Consider the following 22,975-nt stretch of genomic DNA (forward strand, 5'->3'; position numbering starts at 1 on the left):
ATTTAATTGCTTAGACAGAACATACCCCCATGAACACTAAACTCTGTTCATAAATGCAAGATTTGACAGACTTTTGGCTACGATTATGGAAAGTGGAAAGGACTTCGAAAAATTTTCGTTTGCTGATCCATGTTATGGGAATTTGTATCTTATGATTGCACATTCAAAGATGTGCTAAACAGAAATTCGTGTAAGTCAGGTATATTATTAAGAAGTATCAAATTCAGTTCATGTAAGTCAGATGCGCTATTAAAATATTTAAGAGCAGGAGTATTAAATGTTTGTGCTAAATACCGGACCTTAAATCGAATGTGACAGGATCAAACGCATTCCTTTAGATACGGTTTTTAACAGGTATAGTGCTTTCTGCTGTAATTGAAAGCTTTTAAAAATTTCGGGAGATAAGTTAAATGGAGATAAGGCTTTCTCAGTTAATATCTAGAACTAGAATAAGATTTAGAAATTTACTTTTGTTACAGAGGAGTGTCTTGAGTAACATATTTTTGAAGAAAGTAGAACCAATTTCCACACCCACTAGCTTTGAATTTATATTTAAGCGCCTTACCAAGACCCCAAGGAACTAACGTGTGAGGGGACTAGGTTGGCAGAGGTAAGTGATAGTAGGGGGATTAACTATGTTCTGATGCATTATGTTAATACAGATTACATTTATTTGGGGGCAAACTTAATTGATTTTGACCCCCAACACCTATCGTTAACCTGTTGTTCTGTTAATTGTTTTATGATCCCCTGAGGATAATTCGTCCTTCTGAGAAAGCCCTCCAACCCTCCCCTTCAGCCTATCAAAACACTTCCAGCTCACCCTCGCCAATACAAGCACATGTTCTAGCCTGAGCTCTTCTAATAGATCCCTATTACTCTATCAATTTGATTAACTAATTAATTAAATCTATAAATTAATTAACTAGCTCTGCAAAATTCACCAGGCCTCCCCTCCACTCTCCCCTCTCCCAGACTCCCCCCCCCCTTCCCCCCCATCTGCATGTTGGTGGGTCTGCGCTGGAGCGGAAGGATCTCAATGATATGAAATTCAGAATTCAGTTATATAGCAGAGGGTATATTGTTTATTTATAAAATTCAATTTGCGGTGGTTGGCTCTCTTGCTCATTATTTTCTGTATTAAGAATGGTGTAGCTATTGATATTTCCAGAGGCATAGTCGTTAGGATGATGTTTCCCGATACTTCGCTCATTGTCAAATGTCATCAGATTGGGACAACAACCGCATTATTTTTATTTTTAATTACGCTAATAAAAATGGGGCTAGTTTCCCAGAACAGTTCTGCCTGACTTCTGGCTGCATGGTAGAGGTAGCCGATGATAGAAAAAATTGTTATTTCTGGCTTATGGTGGGAGCCATGGCTGAGTCTTTGAGCTGGTCAGGTGGGGAAAAGGGATGCAGATGACCTAACTGTGTCGACCTCTGGTTGGGTGACTAATAAACTAAATGGTCAGTATGTGTTGGGCAGCCTTCGTCATCACGTGTGTCAAGAGTATTCACCAATGTTTATGTGGATATACGAGAATATTCAATATGTCGAATGTTGGCGCTGGACGTATTGATAACATCCGAATTACGATCACTCTGGTCATCCTGAACATCCTCCATGACTGGGTGGTCCTCCCCAGGGGAGCGAGTCTGGCAGCAGACGGGTCACGATCGCTGAGACGCACGTCCCGTGGCGGCAGATAACAGTACGCGACATCTGGGTGGGGCACTGCGTGTAGAAGACATCGGAGCATGAGCTCGTGTGTTCCGCGAGTGTTTCAGTGAGCCCTGACATCTAGCCGTGGCAACTGCTACTACCTGGATTCGATTGTTGTTTAAGTGTGCCCTGTTTAGTGCTTGCCAATACATCGCAGTGTTATTTGTTGTTGTTTATATATTATAGCGCAGGAGGTCCTTGCTCCGCCTTCCATATGTAGTGAAGAGAAGCAATTTATGAATTCTACAGTGCTTTAAAAACCCAGTCGCAATGTCAAATTCCCGATTGATCAATTTAGTTTTTTCCAATAGTGGTGTTGCGAGCACACACACAAGTCCAACTCCTCCTGCAAACGTTTAAAGACATAGCATGCAACTGAGCTGAAATTTGAAATTTTCAGTTACCTCCATCGTAAAGGACATCCTACCATATGACCTCACTGTGCTTGTATCCATCAATATGTGCAAGGAGGAAAATATCAGGACGGGGAGAAGAGTAGTATTTCGAAACCAGGCAGTTGCAGGAACAAATTCTGCCAAATATACCATTTCTAGTATCCACCAATAGAATTCAAGGAAAATGTGGCTGCACACAGAGAGTATCGATTTAATTAATTAGCCAGTCAATCTGACGGAGTGAGGGAATGTTTCGAAGACATCCATAGCTGGGGAGGTTTACCACAGGTATCCACTACTTTTTTCAGGACAAAGGCGGGATTAGTGTGACAGAAGATGTCTTTGTTCCATACACTACAGGTTTCCATAGCATTGGAAGTGTGAGAACAAGGGGATGTACCGACTACCAACACCTGGTCTGTGTGTGTTGCAAGAGAGAGAGAGAGATTTGTTTCGACAGGAATTTCTCATGTACCAGTATCAAAGGGTGGCCGCCACCTCAAGAATTTGTACGGTGGATTAGCATGACTTCCAGTCTGTGCGCCGCATCAGCTGGCATTGTGTGCAGGCTTGTCTTCCAGTCTGCGTGTGCGAGAATATGTGACTCAGCTGCTGTGTGGTGTGGCCCAGTGGGCTTTGTGATGGAAAGATTTTTAACAGTGTTATAACGTGCGGAGCGTGTTTCTCGATGGTATTGCTTGTGCAATCGAAAAAAAAGCTATCGAGATCATTACTTCTTTTCGATATGTTTTACAAGACCTGCATTTTCCAGAACATCAGAGAATGACGAACAAGAGAGATCCAACCCCAGGCAAATTGAATTTTATAAATAAGCAATATACCCTCTACCATGTAATTGAATTTCATATCGAGAAATCCTTCCTCTCGAGCACAGACCTGCCAACTTTGGGATGTGGTGGAAGTGGGGGAGGGGAGGGCTGGTTGATTTACCAGCAGTGGTTAATTAATTTATCGATTTAATTAATAAGTCAATCGAACTGATAGAGAGGGAGGCATTTATGCGAATAAGTCAGGCCTGAAAGTGTACTTGTATTGGCGAGGGGGAGGGGAGAGGGGTGGGGGAGATGGAGGAGGAAGGCAAGTGTTGTGGGAGTTTCTTGAAAGGATGGATTATCCCCAGGGGTCATAAATCAAGTAACAGAACAATAGGTTAAGGGGAGGGGGTCAAAATGAATCAAGCCTCTCCCTGAATGTATGCAACCTGCACTAACAAAATGCACCAGAACATAGTGTATACCCCTACTACTGAAATGTGTGGAAAAATGTTCTCAAACTGCCCCTGGGTGTGAAGCAATCATCTGTTGAGTATGGTAGGGAAGTGTGGGAGGTAAAAAGTAGTAACTAGTTTGTAGCCATATTACCTACTTGTTCAATATTACTGAATAGCCGTATCTAATAACTATGCTGAGAATGAGATGTTAATCTCTAATCTTTGTTTCTTTTTCAATATGATAATGTCATGTATCGATGTTGTAGTCATTAACTATAGAGCATCAGCATTGTTGGAACAGAATGGGGGACATAAATGGTTATGGCTTGTATAATTAAGGTGTAGGTCTCTGGAAAAACAAAATACAACCACAGACTTGGTTAGGATAAGACAAGAAATCAGCCACATGATGCTTAATGGAACAATTCTGATATTCACCTGGAGTGTTCTATACCTACATCTGCACTCCAAAAACTACCTTGCAGTGTGTGGCATAGGATATTTCTGTTACTAGTAACATTTCTGCTACTTCCTGTATGATTTGCGAATGGTGTGTGGTAATATGATTCCAGAATGAGATTTTCACTCTGCAGCGGAGTGTGCGCTGATATGAAACTTCCTGGCAGGTAGGAGACGAGATACTGACAGAAGTAAAGCTGTGAGGACTGGGCGTGAGTCGTGCTTCGGTAGCTCAGATGGTAGAGCACTTGCCGGCGGAAGGCAAAGGTCCCGAGTTCGAGTCTCGGTCGGGCACACAGTTTTAATCTGCCAGGAAGTTTCGTAATAATGATTGTTTATAAGCCTCTGTATGAGCAGTAGTATCTCTCGTTTTTCCCGTCGCCGACATTTCGCAATATGGATGAGTGAGGACTACACCTTACGTCTTTAAGCTTCTTTTTTTACATTGGGTTATTCAGGTAGATATTTATAATATCTATCTGTGTCATTCAGTGGGGGGTAACGAGGCACAGGAAGGTGAAACAGCTCTGGATGTTGCGGCCCTACACCTTAAATATTTTTTCTGTTTTCTGCTATACACATAATGCATGTATCTCGAGTAAACAGAACTGCTGAATTCCCACTCAAGCAGTATTTCACTTAACTTTATTATTCACAATATAGTTTACTCATTGTTGGTGACAATGAAGTAAACTGTTCACACAGAAACAATTCGATCTATTTAACTGTTAAAAACCATTCAACAGCCAAAATCGCATACAATATTTTTTTTATTTAAGACAACCAGTTTCAACAGACTATGCTGTCATCATCATGTTCGAAAATCTTTTTGTTGTGAAACATGTTCATTTTGCACGTGAAGTTAGCGTAAAATGAACAAGTTTTACAATAAAAAGATTTTGAGACGTGAATGTGACAGCATAGTCTGTTAAAACTGGTTGTCTTCAATAAAGAAATATTTTATGCGATCTTGGCTGTTCAATGGTTTTTTATAGATAATTCTACTATGGGGGTCCTAGATCTGACTCTTTTTCTTAACGTGTGTATATCTATTCTGGAAATGGAGCTGCCTAAAATCTTCAACAAGCTGTGGTACTCCACAATTAAATGTGGTACAGTATTATGCTGTGAACTAACGTACACCCCAAAGAAGACGGTGTGAAAAGGAGAAATCCACTGTCTATGTTTGAGGTGGAGACTGGCGAGATATCGTGGGGCAAATCAGTCATTGAGTCATTCCATGAGTTTATCTTAAGTGCCATATTAGGTCAGTTTTCCAAAATGCAGGATTGGAGGTTTGGTAAGGCACTCAGTTGTATACTTTACTTGGATGTCCACATGCATGTTTTTGACCCATTAATTGGGGGAGGGGGGAGGATCCTGTTGTATCAAACTCCCAAAGGATATGGCCGCTAAAGGGACATGCATTTATGTCCAGAATCTCAAACATGAATTCTTCTTCACTTTGTCAGTACCGACTTGCATACATGACAAATCCATATTGTCCATGTACAAACGGAATGGAGATGTTTGTGGACTTTTAACTTGTACAGCATTGATTTCTCCACTAAACTTCAGAAAATACTTAAGCCTGAGATGCAGAACACACACATGTCAGTTCATATCTCGTCCTGAAGAAAGATGAATGCCAGACAGAAGAAGAAGAAGAAGGGCACGAAACTGGGAAGAAAAGAATTGAAGAATAAAGTCATCAGGCCTCTCTGTTGTGCACTTTAATACACTAACCATCATCATCATCATCATCAGGCCTCTCCACTTTTCCAAACATGTCTGAAAAGAGTAAATAACATAGTGCATGGCATTGTTGCCCTAGAAGCCTCAACACTTTTACTACAAGTGGTAGTCTAGAAAAGCACCTAGTAGATCGATCTAGCCGGCAACCTGTATGTGTGGAAACACCCACTGGGGGAAAACAAGTTTAAGAATTTCCATCACCAAGAGTGTTACTCATTCGTAGCACATGCTGATACCGAGTGCACTCTGTTGGAGCAACCCCATCGCATCCCATACAATCCACACAGGGTGGCACAATCCATATGCAGTGGCATATCACATTGTATGTTCGTATGACTCAAGTCACAATCATTCCAAATCATATGTTGGTGAAAAGCCAGCTAGATGGTCACTCTCTGAGCTAAAACAACTTGTGTGACTTGTTGATAGCACTTATATCACCATCATTCTCATGACCAAATCACAGGAGAATGATGCATTATACAAGAAAGTTGTCAACTGTCATCTTTGTGTGCCGCCATTGGACAGGAAACCAGAAAGTCCACGTGGAGATCTCTGTCATTTCACAGGGAAGTTCTGCAGTGCAGCACACAGTGCATGCAACTTAAATTACCTAGTGTCACAACAGACACCTGTATTCCTCCATAGTTTCAGCAGGTATAATGCACATTTCATCATTGGGCATTTGACTGATTTTGGTTTGTCTGACGATTAGGTTAGTGTCGTGTCTGAGAGTATTGAGAGATACATTTCATTCTCCAAGTGGATGACGTCATGACGTCGAACGTTACATATTTGTTCCTGGACGCATTACGTTTTATGTGGACACTGCTTCAGAAACTTGCTGAGACAATGCTTCAGGAGGACATGCACCTCACTAGAGTTGCTTTTCCTGATGAGGCAAAGGTTCGCTTGTCAGGATTCGATGGAGAGAGAGAAACAACAGTGCCCCGCATAGCCACATTCACCAGTAACTTTACAGACAATGCCACAAAGCTCTTTATGGACAGAGATGTACAAGTGCTTGCAGATATATTCGACAAAGTGTGGAGTGTATGCGTGACCACAAAAACGATGAATCCTGCATTTTATTCAACTGTGCCAGAGCTTTTGTGGGGTCCAATGTTGAAAAGGACATGTGTCAGCATCCAATTATTGATCATGTCGATATGATGTTCTTTTTTGAATACGGAATTCGTGGGGGACTTTGCCAGTGTGTCCACAGACACACCGAGGCAAGTCACTTGCGAATGGGTGGACAGTTCAAAGTGTCTGATACATTTCATCTAACAATCTCTGCGAGCCACAGGGTTCTGATGGTTACATGATGAGGAAATTGTCAGATTAGATGGGCTACAATGGCTGTGTATCTTTATGCACTTAAAAGAAACTAAAAAAATTAGCTGTAGAAAATGATTTATTTTCTTTTTTGATCTCAGATAACATTGTGGGTGAATGAACATATGCAAGTATGCACACATTTCTTTAGCCAGATTTGGTAGTGGTGAAGCATCATACATAATGTGTTCAGAATAAGAACACACATCAAAATTTCTAATGAAAACGTTTTCCAAAATGTTCTCGTTAGTGAAGTTTGTAAGAGCATACTACACATTGACGAAAAATCTATACATATAATTCCACCATCCGAGATGGAAGTTCACAGCACACTGTACGGTTGAACTAGCTCATATCAAGTTCCTGATTGTCGATTTCTGGAAATGGGTTTACTCTGTACTATTCTGATTATTGTATTTTTCACTATTTTTGGATAGTCCCCAACACATATTGTATGACAGCCCAGTAACACAAGGGAGGCCGTTTAATCACTGAGCAGGGAGATCACGTTTAGGAAATTCTCACATAATTGCCACCACTCATATGATGAAAGCATAACCTTTATACAACTGAATTAGCACGTAAATACCCAGATCATGTAATACTAGTTGGAGGTAACTTTAACCTAACGACTATATACAGGGACGTCTATAGTTTCATTGCAGGTATGCAGACAGACAGTCTTATGAAGTCCTTTTCAACAAGTTTCCGGAAAACTGTCCTGAGTAGCTGTTTCGGCAGCTCACGCGCAATGGAAATGTCTTAGACCTCGTCGCTACAAACAGGCTGGACCTTATCGATGACGTCAATGCAGAAACAGGAATTAGTGATCATGATATCATCATAGTGACTATGGTTACGAAAGTCAGTAAATGAGTCAAGAAGGATAGGAGAACTCACTTAGTTAATGAAGTTCAATCATTTGGTTCCAGTATGACGGACATAGAGGAATTACGGGCAAAGTTTAAACAGATTGTAAATCGCGCTCTGGACACGTATGTGCCTAATAACTGGATTAAGGACAGAAAAGACCCACCGTTATTTGGATATATCGCAGAACCTCTGATGTGGCATCGAGACAGAACGCGTTACGAATACTGGAGAAATATCTAATGGCGGCATGAGGGAGTTGCAAATACAGGCTTTATACCAAGTTCCCTAGCCGAATCACTTTCTAAATTGGGTGATTTTATTACGGGCGTACACCATTGGTGACGTGTAACCGCACTTTCGGTCTGTTAACATACACTCCGGCGATCACCGTCTTCATTCAGTTTCGCGGTATTTGTGTGGAAAAAGCACTTCATCCGGAGCTAATGCAATACTTCGATTTATAAGGCTTGTATAGTTTTGAAAACGGATATCGTTAGCGATACTTGTGAGCACCTGTAGAACCAGGACCGATTGTGATAGCAACATAGTCGTTGTGACAGTGTTTTTAACTTCTGGCGGCTTGTAAGACGGTTACATTTCTCTTTCTAACACACTGTGGTACCACTCGCAAGAAAAACTTATGAGACATGTCCACCCATCGCTGATTTTCGGTCAGTATTGCTTCGTATCGCCAGCAATCAGTTATAGGGGAATTATTGTACTTAGTAGTACAAGTTGTGTGATAGATTCACCTTGAGCATTACACTTACAAAGTATGTGTGTGTGTGTTCTAACATGCGCAAAGAAAATGACTATGTCCAGTCGTAGGGAATGTATGAATTTGACATGGAATACTGCGATAGCCGCAAAGGGAATGAAAGATTTATTTTTTACTTGGAAAAGTATGTCAAATCATAAGAATGGTAGAGGTATATCTATTTCCAGGGCCACAGCCGTTAGCAGGTGTTATTTCCGACAGTTCGCTCATTGTAGACTGTCGTCCAATTGAGACCACGATGGTACTACTTAATTATAAGGGCAGTGATAAAATACATGTGGCTGGTTTCCTAGGATGATCCTGCCTGATGTGCAAGGAGTACGTGAAGGTGGTGGCCTGTATTGGGAATGATTCACGTTTCCAGGTAACGGCAGGAGCCATCAGAATGGAAAGACCGGTTGTGGTACAGGAATGTAACTGACCGTGTCGCCCTACAGATAGCAGAATAGTGAACTAATACTATGTGTTGGACAGCCTTCGTGATCGCACGTGTTCTCCACGGAAATTTGAGAAGATTCAATATGGATATGTGTTTCCACTGGACCATTATTCCCTCCCATGTAAATTGTCCAGTTAACTGCCGCTGCACATTTCCCGCTTTTATTTGCTTGGCAGAACATCGATTGTGGTGAGTGCATTTGGCAGATTAAAGACAGGAGGAAGACATGTTTGCTGGTTCTCTATACATGAGAAACATCTTAGTTGACTTAGTAAATTATAAGGATGATTTGGAATCTGTTATATCACCGACATCGGTATTCCCGAGTGGAAATATCAGTTTCCTCTATTTTTTTCGAGTTTTCACGTGAAGATCTTCGCAGATGGGATAAATTTGTAGTTACTCAGTGGTTTACAGCACGCTGCACCTCGCTAAAGTTTCAGGTTTCTAGAGAAATAATTTCCATTCTATATATTCGGAATTATACTGCGCAAGCGATCGGTAGCATACTTCTATGTGCTTGGTATCAAGAAGTATCGGGTAAATGGTATGATATTCTGGCAAACCATGTGAAAATACATATGTTCTTGTAATCCCATAGTCTGGAGAAGGCAAGCAAGCGAGCAGGTCGGGACTAGAAAAAGTAACACCTTTGTGCCGAGGGGAACCAACCCAGTCTTTGAGGATTCTCTGGTCATGTGTTAGGCCAGTGTGTGTGGGGGGCAGATGATTTGTGACTGTCGGCTGTGGTGGATGACCGACCAACCTCGCGGGAAATATCTAGTGCTGTGAAGACTATATACGATCTCTTCATGATATATGTACGACTGTCTGGTGGTTGCTAGCTGTATGCAGGATGCGTAAGTGATGATTTCATTTGGTATAGGATACGAATTGTGTGCTTACTACATTAACACGAAATGCGGCGATATATAGCTAGGTTGGAGATCGGGTTCATTCTGAAATATTCAAGCTTGCGTCGCCAGTGGCAGAGCTGTGTAACTGAGGAATTGTCTTCCTGTATTTCATGATCTGAAGACCACTTTTGCAAAGTTTCACTGTCAGTGCAATATGGCGATCTGTACAAAATAGTTTTGCTGCTGAAAGTCTTGTCTGCAGAAACAAGTGGCAGACAGTGCTGCCACACCAGCAGCACCAGTTTGGAGAGTAAATTCAGCTACGGCCAATCAGAATGCTCCATTCATTCACAAGACATCCTTTGTGCTGGAACATAGGAACCTCTACAGATTGATTCGAACAAGATGGGGGGAAGCTATCTGCAGAAAGTTCTGAGAGTAATGTGATGTCTTCTATGTTCAAGTGTTCAAAGACTAGTTGAACCAGACCATCCATCTCTGGCGGGATACTGTCCCTCATCCACCATTGTGGCATTGGGACATCTCTAGAGCAACAGCTGTAGGACACCGAAAATTCCAGCCATTTTTCTCTTCTGTAGGACAATGCTTCAAATTCTGTTTGCGTAATTGTTCTGATTTTCCCGTCTGTGCGTAGACAGCGCTCTTTTCCCAAACAACAGGAATGCTTTTAGGATTAATGGTGTTTTCGCAAGCATTCACAGACATGATGAAGGCTTTTAGCGTGAGAACGTTTACTGTTTCTGAGACGTATGTTGAAAGCATGACGTTATGATGTCTGGGAAGGGTAACACGTAATGGAAGGGGTGCCTTGTTAGGACCATTAGGAAGAATGCTTTCGGTGTTATTCTGGTCTATTTTCGTAAACATGTCCTGTTAGGAGAAGCATTTCCATTCAGACAAGCTCAGACATCATGAAAGCTCCTACAACAACAAAAACGACCTTTGACTGTTTCTGTGACACTGTACGATTTCTGAAAGGGAGACTTGGCTCTTATTTACAAAGACGTGACATCAGTATAACGCTGACAACCTTTTAGCTGCGCCTGCGAGGGTGAGCCACTATGGAAACATCTCACTTGGCGCTGGACCCAAGGCTATGAAAGCTATGTGTCACCCATGGTGGCTAGGTAAACACGTGCACGAGCGGAGGCATCTCGCATGTGGGACAGGCTGTCCCGTTAGGATCGTTAGGAAGAATTCTTCCCGTCATCATTCCGCCTTGGAACTCAGTAGGGAACAGTTCTCTGGTAAGTCGCGGTCGAATTTCTTAACGATAGTTCGAAAGCATTTTTGTGTACAATGAGCGTTTTAGCACTGCATGATTTCGGATGTTTAAGCGTTGTGAGCGTGTTTGCAGAGCGTTATCCGATGATGGCGGCCAACGTGAGAGTTCGACATTTTTTTCCACAGAGAAGAGTTAATTTTGCCGTTAAAAAGAAGGCGTGTACTAATTGTAAAGGCGAAATCACGAAGTTAAAGGAACGTGTGTCGAGCTTACAACTTATAATCATTGCTCTTAAAGTGGATATCTCGAATTTTCAGCTTGGAAAAAGTGAGCCGAATACTCGACAAGTTCCGCAAAGCATCACGGCTGCTAGCGAAAAGTGGACTACGATCACTTACAAAAACAGCAAGAACTGCAAAATCGTGTAAACGGTAAACATAGCGGTGAGAGAATCTTTGTGCATGAAAACTGTTTTGAAGTGCTTTCAACTGTAGACTGTGATATATCAACGAGCTGCGCCGAAGCACATGGGAAGAAAAAGGACATCAGAAACAACGACAGAGTCGCTTTCAACCAAAAAAAAAAAAAAAAAAAAAAAAAATTCAACCGTGAGTGTAGTCGCCGACACTGAATCAAAATCAAGTGTTCCTCAAGATGCATTAACGACTAATACTGACAAAAAAAGACAAAAAACAGTGTCACCACGCGACACCGAAGTACCAGGAGGCCTAAAAACCGTTATCATCAGCCAGCAAAAACGTATAAAATAAACCTATATGCAGATAGTCAAGGACGGAAAATAGCAGCAGAATTTCAGTCTACAAGCAATCACAAAATAACTAGCACAGTGAAACCAGGCGCAAAATTTCAGGCAGTGACTTCTATGAACCATGGCATGGAAACACCAACAACAAATAACGCCTTTTTCGTGTTCTTAGCGGGAACAAATAATGTAGCACAAAATGAAAAGAAAGACCTAGTGATCTCACTCAAAAGAAGGCAACACGAGCTGAAAAACTCAAACGTGATCGTCTTCTCTGTTTCACATCGACATGACGTGCCAGTCTGGTCGTGTGTAAACAAAGAAGTGCGAAGCGCAAATAAACAGATCTTAAATATATGCAAGTAATACAAAAATGTAATATTTGTGGACATAAACTGTATAGGAAGAAGATTCCATACAGCCCATAGCTTACATTACAACAGACTGTGACAGGACTTAGTTATAAAACTGATCCAGGAAGTGGTGAACAGCAAATTGAATGTGCAGTGTTGTGCTACAGAGGCCATCCCTTTAAACGACAAAAATAACGAATACTTGAAAGAATCATCCACGAAATGTCAGCTCAGTCAAACAATACATCGCCAGGACAAAAGCTATGTTTTTTTAGGACAATAAAACTTCCACCAGTGCAACACTAGATGCAAGTGTATGTTTTTCATATGTGCTTCAAACAGGCTTCAGTTCATACGAGAATAATTTATCATTTTTTCATTATAATGTACAGGGTTCAGGAAACAAAGTAGTTGCTTTTGAATCATTTATCACAAGACTATCTCAGAAAACAGTTGAACCGGCTATTCTGCTGGCCGGTATTACACTATCAAATTTCTTTGTCAAAGATTTGATCAAAGATGTGATCAAATATTCCGTCATATGTATTTGACAAAGATCTTTGACGTAGCGCTAGAAGGGGTATTACACTGTCATCAAATGGCTGACAACAACAACTTGTTATTAACCGCAGCAGTTGCACGTACCGCAATTGCATTGTGTGCACATGCGGAAGTGGTGGAAAAAAGGAACCATACATACGAGGTTGACAGTCTCAAATTCCTGGGATTACAACTTGATAATAAATTCAGTTGGGAGGAGTACACCACAGGACTGCAGAAACGACTTAACAAATCTGTATTTGCAATTCGAGTGTTAGCAGACATAGGCGACATAAAAATGAAAAAGCTTGCATACTTTGCCTACTTTCATTCCATAATGTCATATGGTATAATATTTTGTGGTAAATCTTCAAGTCAAACAAAAGTTTTCAGAGTCCAAAAGCGTGTAATACGTATTATTTGTGGAGTAAATTCACAGACGTCCTGCAGAAACCTCTTCAAAGAACTTGGTATACTAACAGTGTATTTACTCCTTAATGAAATTTGTCCTAAATAATATATCTCTTTTTCCAACAAACAACTCAGTTCATACATACAATACCAGGAACAAAAATGATCTGCACAAGGACTTAAAAGCACTTGCTTTAGTTCAAAAAGGGATCCACTACTCAGGAACACTCATCTTCAATAATTTGCCAGCAATCATAAAAAATTTAGTTACAAATAAAGATAAGTTTAATAGGAGCCTGAAAGACTTACCGGCGGCCAACTCCTTCTACCCCATTGACGAAATTTTTAATAGGAAAAAATGATGTATATATTCATACTATTAGTATTGTTATTTCAGCTTAAAAAAATTGACATGTTCCGCATCCACGAGGACATCCTCAGCATGGATCTATGGAACGAAAAACTAATCTAATCTGGGTGAAGCCGTGGGTTTTACGACGACACGATAAAAGCATTGAACAAAATTTGTTACGTGAGCTTATAGTGGAAGACATCAAGTCGTACATCAATTACTTAAGAATGGATGAGCATACATTTCTGTATGTGCTCAGTGAAGTGTATACTCATATCACAAAGCACAATATTCACTTAAGAACTGCTACATCTTCAGAAGACAGGCTCACTGTAATACTCCTATACCTTGCTACAGGAGAGGGTTATGTTATGTTAGGTTAGGTTAGGTCTCCAATCTTCTTAATCTATTTTTGTATTCAGGGTGCCTCACGTTGTAAAGCGCCTCATCAGCTTCATACATCTCGATTAATTTTGTAGTTATTGGCACACACCAATTGTATTTACCGGCAATGTTTATAAAAACACTACAGACGACAGAATGCTGCAGCGATGCTAGCTCTCCATGTGGTAACATGTCACATTGCAGTGAACAGAAGACAAGCGACTTCTTTGATCAAATCTACACCGAGGCCCTAGATGTGATCAAATATTGGACGACATTTGACAAAGTTCCCTATTACACCATCAAATATCTTTGACAAAGATTTTTGACAAAGATATTTGACAAAGAAATTTGATAGTGTAATACCGACCTAACACATATTGTAGTTCAAATGATCATATTATCACAAATTATGACCACATCATCTCATCAGACGTCATAAGTGGTCACCTCTCAGATCATTTAGAACAAACACTAGTACTAAAATGTGATACCAAGTTCAAACCAATAAAAATGTATGAGCATAAGCGAATTACTATCTGCAGACAACATTGCTACATTAAGACATAGTTTAAGCCAGGAATCATGGGAATTAGTTATGGCTACAATCCGTTAATCATAAGAATAAACCTGATGTAAACAAACACAAATGCGATGATTGGTCAGAAGTCATAGCACACGTACACTGGTGTTGTTACACTCTTGGAAGTAGGTCCTACTTATGTATTAGATATCTTATTAGTAAATTACGATAAATGAAACTTTAAGATATTCAAATGTATTAACAGCCATCACCGTTTTTCTTAATCACGCTTTAGCTACGTAGTTTTTATTTCAAAACCGGGTACAGTTATGATCTGATTGTCGCACTGTTAAAGAGCAATATAAAAATGGCTGAGGCTGCCTTCTGTTCCGTAGTGCAACATGCGAGGGGACACATGGTTAAAAAGTGCGGAGGAATAGGCTGTTCTTAACGGTTTTTTTTTATAAATTTCCGGAGATAATCGACTTTGCAGTTTTCACAGCGTTGTATATACAGCAGTTGATATACCAACTCACATTGCACGTAATGCACAGTCAGTAGCATAAAGGCACGTGAACCAAATGCAGTTATTTGTGTGTTGGTTCAAACCTCCTAATTTTTTTCCTCGTTCAATTTGAAGTACCTACATCTCGTAATTACAAAACTCATCATCATTTTTTTATGAATAATGCACGTCTTCTTGTTTCTAATTACATATTGGACGCGAAATTCATTTTTCCACTTCATATTCAAATTCTTAAGTATGGATGTTTTATAAAAGACTGATCATAAATGTTGTTTAAATTAAGAAAACATAACAATTTAATTTTTGAGGCAAAAATGAAAAACCAAATGACCTTTATTTGGACTATGTCTATCGTCTTATACCACAGAGGTAGATGAGTGTCGTAGAAACATGAAAAACAATCATTTTCACAACATCGAGCACATCATACAAATGCTGCATTTTTACATTTGCGACTGTACCATTACAATATCAACCCAACAGAATTGATCTGGAGCCAAGCTGCGGGATTTGTCCCGAGAAGTAATAAGATTGTTAAGCTTTTTAACTAACGCACGCAGCTTTTTCTCACGTCACTGCCGAACGCTGGCGGGATATAGAATGGCTCGTCATAAAAGAAGAACAGAAAATGCTACGCCTGGTTGGCTTCGTGGATTCTGTTGTTGATAGGCTAGGTATAACAGTAGCAGTTGACACTTCCAGAACTGAAATGTATTTCTGCGATAAGGAAGAAGCTAAGAGATTACCAGACCACTGATTGTAAGTAATACCTTCAGTGGCTTCAGTATTTCACTGTACGGTGAAATCCTTCACTACTCTCTTACGTTACACACAGCTTACCCAGAAAAATTACCCTGTGGTTAAGTCAGGAATTTTTATCATTCTTGTTTTTAATTATAATAGTACGTTAGCTAAAAACGATAACGTGTTGCGGTTTTCGTCTAGTCGTCTAAGGAGCGTATTGTGGGAGATTTTCAGTGTACTATTTCATTCTGCTTAAATATGAAATGACATTCAAAGCTGTATTGCTCCTCTGCTCGTCTCGTTTTACGTGTGAACTGCAGCTGGCAACGTCACTGCAGGCTAGCTGTACCAGCTGACGAGCCAGTGCTGTCCAAGTTAAATGCGCCGGTAAGGTTGTTGTCCTGTATTATTGCTGACTCTATGTGCGCGTAACGCACAGCACAAATCATACCCTTATTATTGTACTTGACTGTACACGAGACAGATTGGCTGCAGTCCCACGTGAAACGAAAATCCAATGAAGTTCCAGCAACTGCGGGAGCATACATAGTGCAATGTTTACGTCAGGTTTATTCTTATGATGAACGGATTATACCATTGGGGACAATAATAAATAAAACATGTTCACAGAAATTCTGACTGAGCACTTAAATAGAGCCATGCTATTAAAAAAATGAATGTCCAGAACAATCAACCTTTAAGATCAAAACCTGTGGCATTAGATTTTAAAACAAAAGACCTGAAAGAAAAAAGGTAAACATGTATAGCTTACACAAACTGACTAACTCAGAGTTACATGAAGAACTCTACAAGCAGTACAAATATAAACACCGCAAAGAAGTCAGGAGATTAAACTCACAAAGAATAAGTCAACAAATATGAGGTTCAGATAGTGTTTCAAAGATTTGATGGCCAATTGTAAATAAAATCAGAAATAATAAAACAGAAACTAAAATTAATAATGTACAATTAACTGTGACTAATGAAGATGTCTCTGATCCCCACCTAGTCAACAATATTTTTAATAATTACTTCATAGATGCTGTACAAAATGATGTGTCTATGAAACAGGATATACAGCACTCATTTGAGTGCAATAACAAGCAGAACTGCAGTACACTAGCCATAGTAAGCCCATGTCACATTCTGAAGCTTATTGATAGCCTTGGAAACAAAAAATCAGCTCGGTTAGATGAAATTTCTCCATACATATTGAAGAAATGCAATCATGAACTAATGAAACCACTATTTAATGTAATAAACTGTGTTCTCAAAGATGGTTTGTTCCCTGATAAGTTGAAACTGTCTATATTTACACCAATACACAAAATAGGATAAATAATGCATGTACAGAACTACAGACCCACTGCCCTAATCTCAACTTTCAGCAAACGTATAGAGAAAATAATATTTAAAAAAGTCCTGGAACATCACAACAATGCTCACATATTAAGTGATTTCCAGCATGGTTTCAGAAAAGGTCGAAATACCACGTCAGCAGCAGTGCAATTTGTCCATCATGTACTTGAAAAAATAAATGAAAAATCCCAAGCAGCAGAAGTATTTCTGGACCTCTCAAGGGCTTTTGATACAGTACATCATAACGTCCTCTTATCAAAAATTGCGAAGAATGGTGTCACTGGAAAACTCATGCAATTGCTAGAAACATATTTAAAGGGTAGGCAGCACAGCACAGAGATTATGTACTCTAATGGAGAATTACTGGTGAGAAGAAGGTCAAGTATAAGAAATACTGATTTTGGTGTTCCTCAGGGCTCCATTTTATGTCCAGTCCTATTCATATGCTATGTAAATGATTCCCGAAGTTCTCTTGACAGTAAGGAGTTGATCACTATGTATGCAGACGATAAATAATTTGGACAAGAAGAGAATAGAAGCTTTCAAAATGTGGTGCTACAGAAGAATGCTGAAGATTAGATGAGTAGATCACATAACTAATGAGGAGGTATTGAATAGAATGGGGGAGAAGAGCAGTTTGTGGCACAACTTGACAAGAAGAAGGGACCGGTTGTTACGACATGTTCTGAGGCATCAAGGGATCACAAATTTAGCATTGCAGGGCAGTGTGGAGGGTAAAAATCGTAGAGGGAGACCAAGAGATGAATACACCAAGCAGATTCAGAAGGATATAGGTTGCAGTAAGTACTGGGAGATGAAGAAGCTTGCACAGGATAGAGTAGCATGGAGTGCTGCATCAAACCAGTCTCAGGACTGAAGACCACAACAACAATATGTCTGGTGTCTGCTCGAGCCCAGCCTAGTTGAAGATATACATGACTTTATTGAAAAGGCAAGAGCTTTCTTCAAAAGAGACAACCTGAAAGTAAATATAGAAAAAACTAATATTATTCATTTTGAACCTTTTGGTCCAAACAGATGACTGATGAAATTCTCCCAAAAACCTGTACAGACTGTAAATTCTTGGGTTTATGCATAGACGATTGAATTTCGTGGAAGCAGCAAGCTTATTATGTCTGTAAAAAGATAACACCCAGTCTATATGTATTAAGATTATCAGCATATCTTAATTCTGAAATCCTAAGGACTATATATTATGGGTTAGTGTACCCTTTCTTGTCTTATGGAATAGTACTATGGAGTGGAACATGCCAAACTAATATGAAAAGGATTTTCATACTGCAGAGCGAGTCTTGATGATCATAGAAAAAGTAAAACCAAGAACTTCTTGAAGAACCCTATTCATTAGACACAATATTGTCACAGTTTATGCCATGTATGTACTAGAAATTATAATGCTAGTGAAAGAAGACACTAAGATCACAAAAAGAAACATGGATGTTCACAACTGTGAAACAAGGCACAGAAAAGGCTTTCACATGGTTAACAGAAGATAAACTTTAACAGTGAAAAACCCCTATGTCAAAGGAACTGTTTTTAATAACTTGTTACCAAATGAAGTTAAGATATTGGCAGAGGATACTTTTAAAAAGCGAGTCAAGCAGTGGATGATCCAAAAATGTCCTTACAACTTAAATTTATCATGAATTATAATATAATAAGAAATAATGTAAACTAAAAAAATGTCATTGTAAAAACTTTATACTTAGTTGAAAACGCACATACTTGTAAAATTACATGTTATGAGCAATAAATTGAATTGAATTGAGTTATCCATGAATTATTTTGCCAGTTTTATGCATAGTGAACGTGTCTGTGCATCTGTGTACTACATTATTTTGTGAACATGTCTGTAGGCTACGCAATGCATTATTTCGACAGTTTACAATTAGTGAGCGTGTTTCCAGAGTATTATACATGCATTATTTTGACAATTTACAAGTTGTTTTCGTGTCAGTACATCAGTTTACTGAATTATTTTAGTGATCTACGAGTAGTTTGCAGGTCTATAAGCTGTGCAATACATTATTTACACAATTTACAATCAGTCAGCGTGTCCGCAGTGCGCTATACATGCATTATTTTGACAATTTACGAGTTGTTTTCCTGTCAGTACATCCGTATACTGCATTATTTCGGTGATTTACGAGTATTTTGAAGGTCTGTAGGCTGTGGAATGCATTACTTCGACAGTTTACAATTAGCAAACCTGTTTGCAGAGCGTTTTATATACATTATTTTAACAATTTACGAGTTGTTTTCGTGTCTGTACATCTGTGTACTACATTATTTCAGTGATTTACGAGTAGTTTGCAGGTATGTAGGCTGTGCAGTGCACTACATCGACAGTTTACAATTAGCAAGCCTGTTTATGGAGCGTTTTATATATATTTTGAGAATTTACGAGTTGTCTGTGTGTCTGAACACCAGTTCACTGCATTATGTAGCTAAATTACAAGCATTTTGCAGGTCTGTAGGTTGTCCAATGCATTTTTTCTACAGTTTACAATTAGAGCGCATGTTTTCAGTGCATTATACACGCATTATCTTGACAATTTACAAGTTCTTTTCGTGTTTGTATATCAGTGTACTGCATTATTTCGGTAATTTATGAGCAGTTTGTAGGTCTGTAGGCTATATATTGTGACCCCAAGCACGTCAGGGCTACGTGAAATACATCCCTCACTAAAAATAAATAAAGTACACTCCTTCCTCTCCAGCAGTTGGACACAGACTGAGTCCTTCTCCCGCAATTTTTTCCCCAGACCGCCATCTTGGATTACATCATGGGAGGGACGACAGTGCCCTCTAGTGGCGGTGCAGTGTACTAGGTCAGTTGGATTCGAGATCTCATGGTGAACACACTGGATGGAGCTACTGCCTATGACAACTCAAACTCTTTAAATAAACACTGCATGCAAAATAAAGGTTTACTTTCATCCTAGTCATCAACCCAGCACAGGCTGAGTCCTTTTCCCACCAATTCCAAGGAAGGGAAGGTGTTTTTATTTTATTTTATTTACATGTCAAGTTCCATAGGACAAAACTGAAGAGCAAATTCATGGAATGTGTCAGTACATGAAATTACAACATACAAGTAATAACAAATAAAAATAAAATGTTTATGAACCTGAAAAAGTCAATCAATAAGTCTAAGTAAATGCAATCAACAATAAAAGAAGAATCAGCTTAATTTTTCAAGGAATTTCTTGGCAGAATAGAAGGAAAAACCCATGAGGAAACTCTTCAGTTTCGATTAGAAAGTGCATGGATTACTGCTAAGATTTTTGAATTCGAGTGGTAGCTTATTGAAAATGAATGCAGCAATATACTGCACATTTTTCTGCACAAGAGTTATGGATGTCCGATCCAGTGAACAGGGGTCAACAAGAGATTCGTGAAGTTACACCACTTATTGCCCGAACCGCCCATTTCTGAGCCAAAAATACCCTTTTAGAATGGGAAGAGTTACTCCAAAATATAATATCATACGACATAAGCGAATAAAAATAAGAAAAGTAGACTAATTTTCGTGACAAACGATCACTCACTTCAGATACCATTCGAATAGTAAAAATGGTAGCATTAAGTCTTTGAACAAGATCCTGAACGTGGGCTTTCTATGACAGTTTACTATCTATCTGAACACTTAGAAATTTGAAGTGTTCAGTTTCACTAATCATATGCCCATTCAGTGAAATTAAAACGTCATGTTTTGTTGAATTGTGTGTTAGAAACTGTAAAACTGAGTCTTACTGTGATTTAGCGTTAGTTTATTTTCCATAAGCCATGAAGTTATGTCATTAACTGCACAATTTGAAACCGAGACAATGCTACACACAACTTCCTTTACTACCACGGTAGTGTCATCAGCAAACAGAAATATTTTAGAGTTATTCGTAATAGTAGAGGGCATATCACTCATATAAATAAGGAACAGGAGTGGCCCCAACACTGATCCCTGGGGCACCCCCCACTTGACTGTACCCCACTCAGATCCCACATCATTGCCATTCTCAACATCGTGAATAATGACCTTTTACTGTCTGTTGCTAAAGTAAGAGGCGAACCAGTTGTGAGCTACTCCCCATATTCTGTAATGGTCCAACTTCTGGAGCAATATTTTGTGATCAACACAATCAAATACCTGAGTTAAATCAAAAAATATGCTTTAATCGCTCAGGAAACTGACCATTCCTAAGGGAAAAATTACAAATATGGGTAAATACAGGGCTAACATGTGCAGCACAATACTTTAATATTCTGCTAGGCACTCCATCATATCCATGAGAGTCCTTAGTCTTCAGTGATTTAATTATTGACTCAATCTCCCCCTTGTCTGAAACACAGTGGAATATTTCGGACATCAATCTGAAAGGCATTTGCCAAGAAAGTTATATGATTCCCTGCAGAAACTAAATTTTTATTTAATACACCAGCAATGCTCAGAAAATGACTGTTAAAAGCTGCACATATATCTCATTTTCAGTAACCTAAATATTTTTACTACAAACTGACTTTATGTCATCGACCTTGTGCTGCCGACCAGACACTTCCTTCACAACTGACCATATGGTTTTAATTTTGGACTATGAATGATCTATTCTGTTTGCATACCACATACTCTTTGCCTTCCTAATAATATTTTAAGCACCTTACAATACTGTTTCTAATGGATTACTGTAGCTTGATTGTGACTACTTCTAACGTTTTTATATAATTCCCACTTTCCAGAATGAGATTTTCACTTTGCAGCGGAGTGTGCGCTGATATGAAACTTCCTGGCAGATTAAAACTGTGTGCCCGACTGAGACTCAAACTCGGGACCTTTGCCTTTCACGGGCAAGTGCTCTACCTTGCAAGGTTTGCAGGAGAGCTTCTGTAAAGTTTGGAAGGTAGGAGACGAGGTACTGGTAGAAGTAAAGCTGTGAGCACCGGGCGTGAGTCGTGCTTCGGTAGCTCAGATGGTAGAGCACTTGCCCGTGAAAGGCAAAGGTCCTGAGTTCGAGTCTCGGTCCGGCACACAGTTTTAATCTGCCAGGAAGTTTCAATTCCCACTTTGTTCTACATGATATCCTCATCCCACTAGTCAACCACCCAAGCTGCCTATTACTGCTAGTACCCCATTTAGAATGTTCCAATGGAGAGCAATTCTCAAAGAGCATGAGAAATATGTTAAGGAAAGCATTATATTTGTTATCTACGTTATCGGCACTGTAAACATCCTGCCATTCTTATTCCCTGACAAGGTTTAAAAAAGTCTCCATTGGTGTTAGATTAACTTTCCTACATAGTTTGTGATTACATGTGACATTTGTTTGAGTACAAATGCCTTTTAGTGTTAAAATTTGTGCATCATGGTCTGAAAGGCCATTCACCCTTTTACTAACAGAATGCCAATCTAGTAATGAAGCATGAATAACAATATTGTCTACAGCTGTGCTACTGTTCCCCTGCACCCTAGTTGGAAAAAACACAGTCTGCATCACATCACATGAATTTAGATCTACCAACATCTTTTTCTTGCACCATCATATACAACATTTATATTGAAGTCACCACATATTACTAATTTCTGGTACTTCCTACAAAGTGAATCAATAACTCTCTCTAACTTGAGCAGAAATACTCTGAAGTCAGAATTAGGGGACCTATAAACAACAACAATTACAAGTTTAGTTTCACTAATTTCAACTAACCCTGAACATAATTCAACCACCTGCAAGGAACTCCTTGAAAAACAGCCAGCTAATCTGTATCCTGGTAAAGGAAGCCTCTGAAATAACAAATAATTTAAGTGGTGCTTCGACATACCAATAATTTCAGAGTTCACTAAGTTTATCTCTTATACCTCTTATATTTTGCTGAAATATGCTAATTCCTGCTCTACTTGGAAACATGG

This window comes from Schistocerca nitens, chromosome 3, assembly GCF_023898315.1.
Source record: "Schistocerca nitens isolate TAMUIC-IGC-003100 chromosome 3, iqSchNite1.1, whole genome shotgun sequence".
In the NCBI taxonomy this organism is placed as follows: domain Eukaryota; kingdom Metazoa; phylum Arthropoda; class Insecta; order Orthoptera; family Acrididae; genus Schistocerca; species Schistocerca nitens.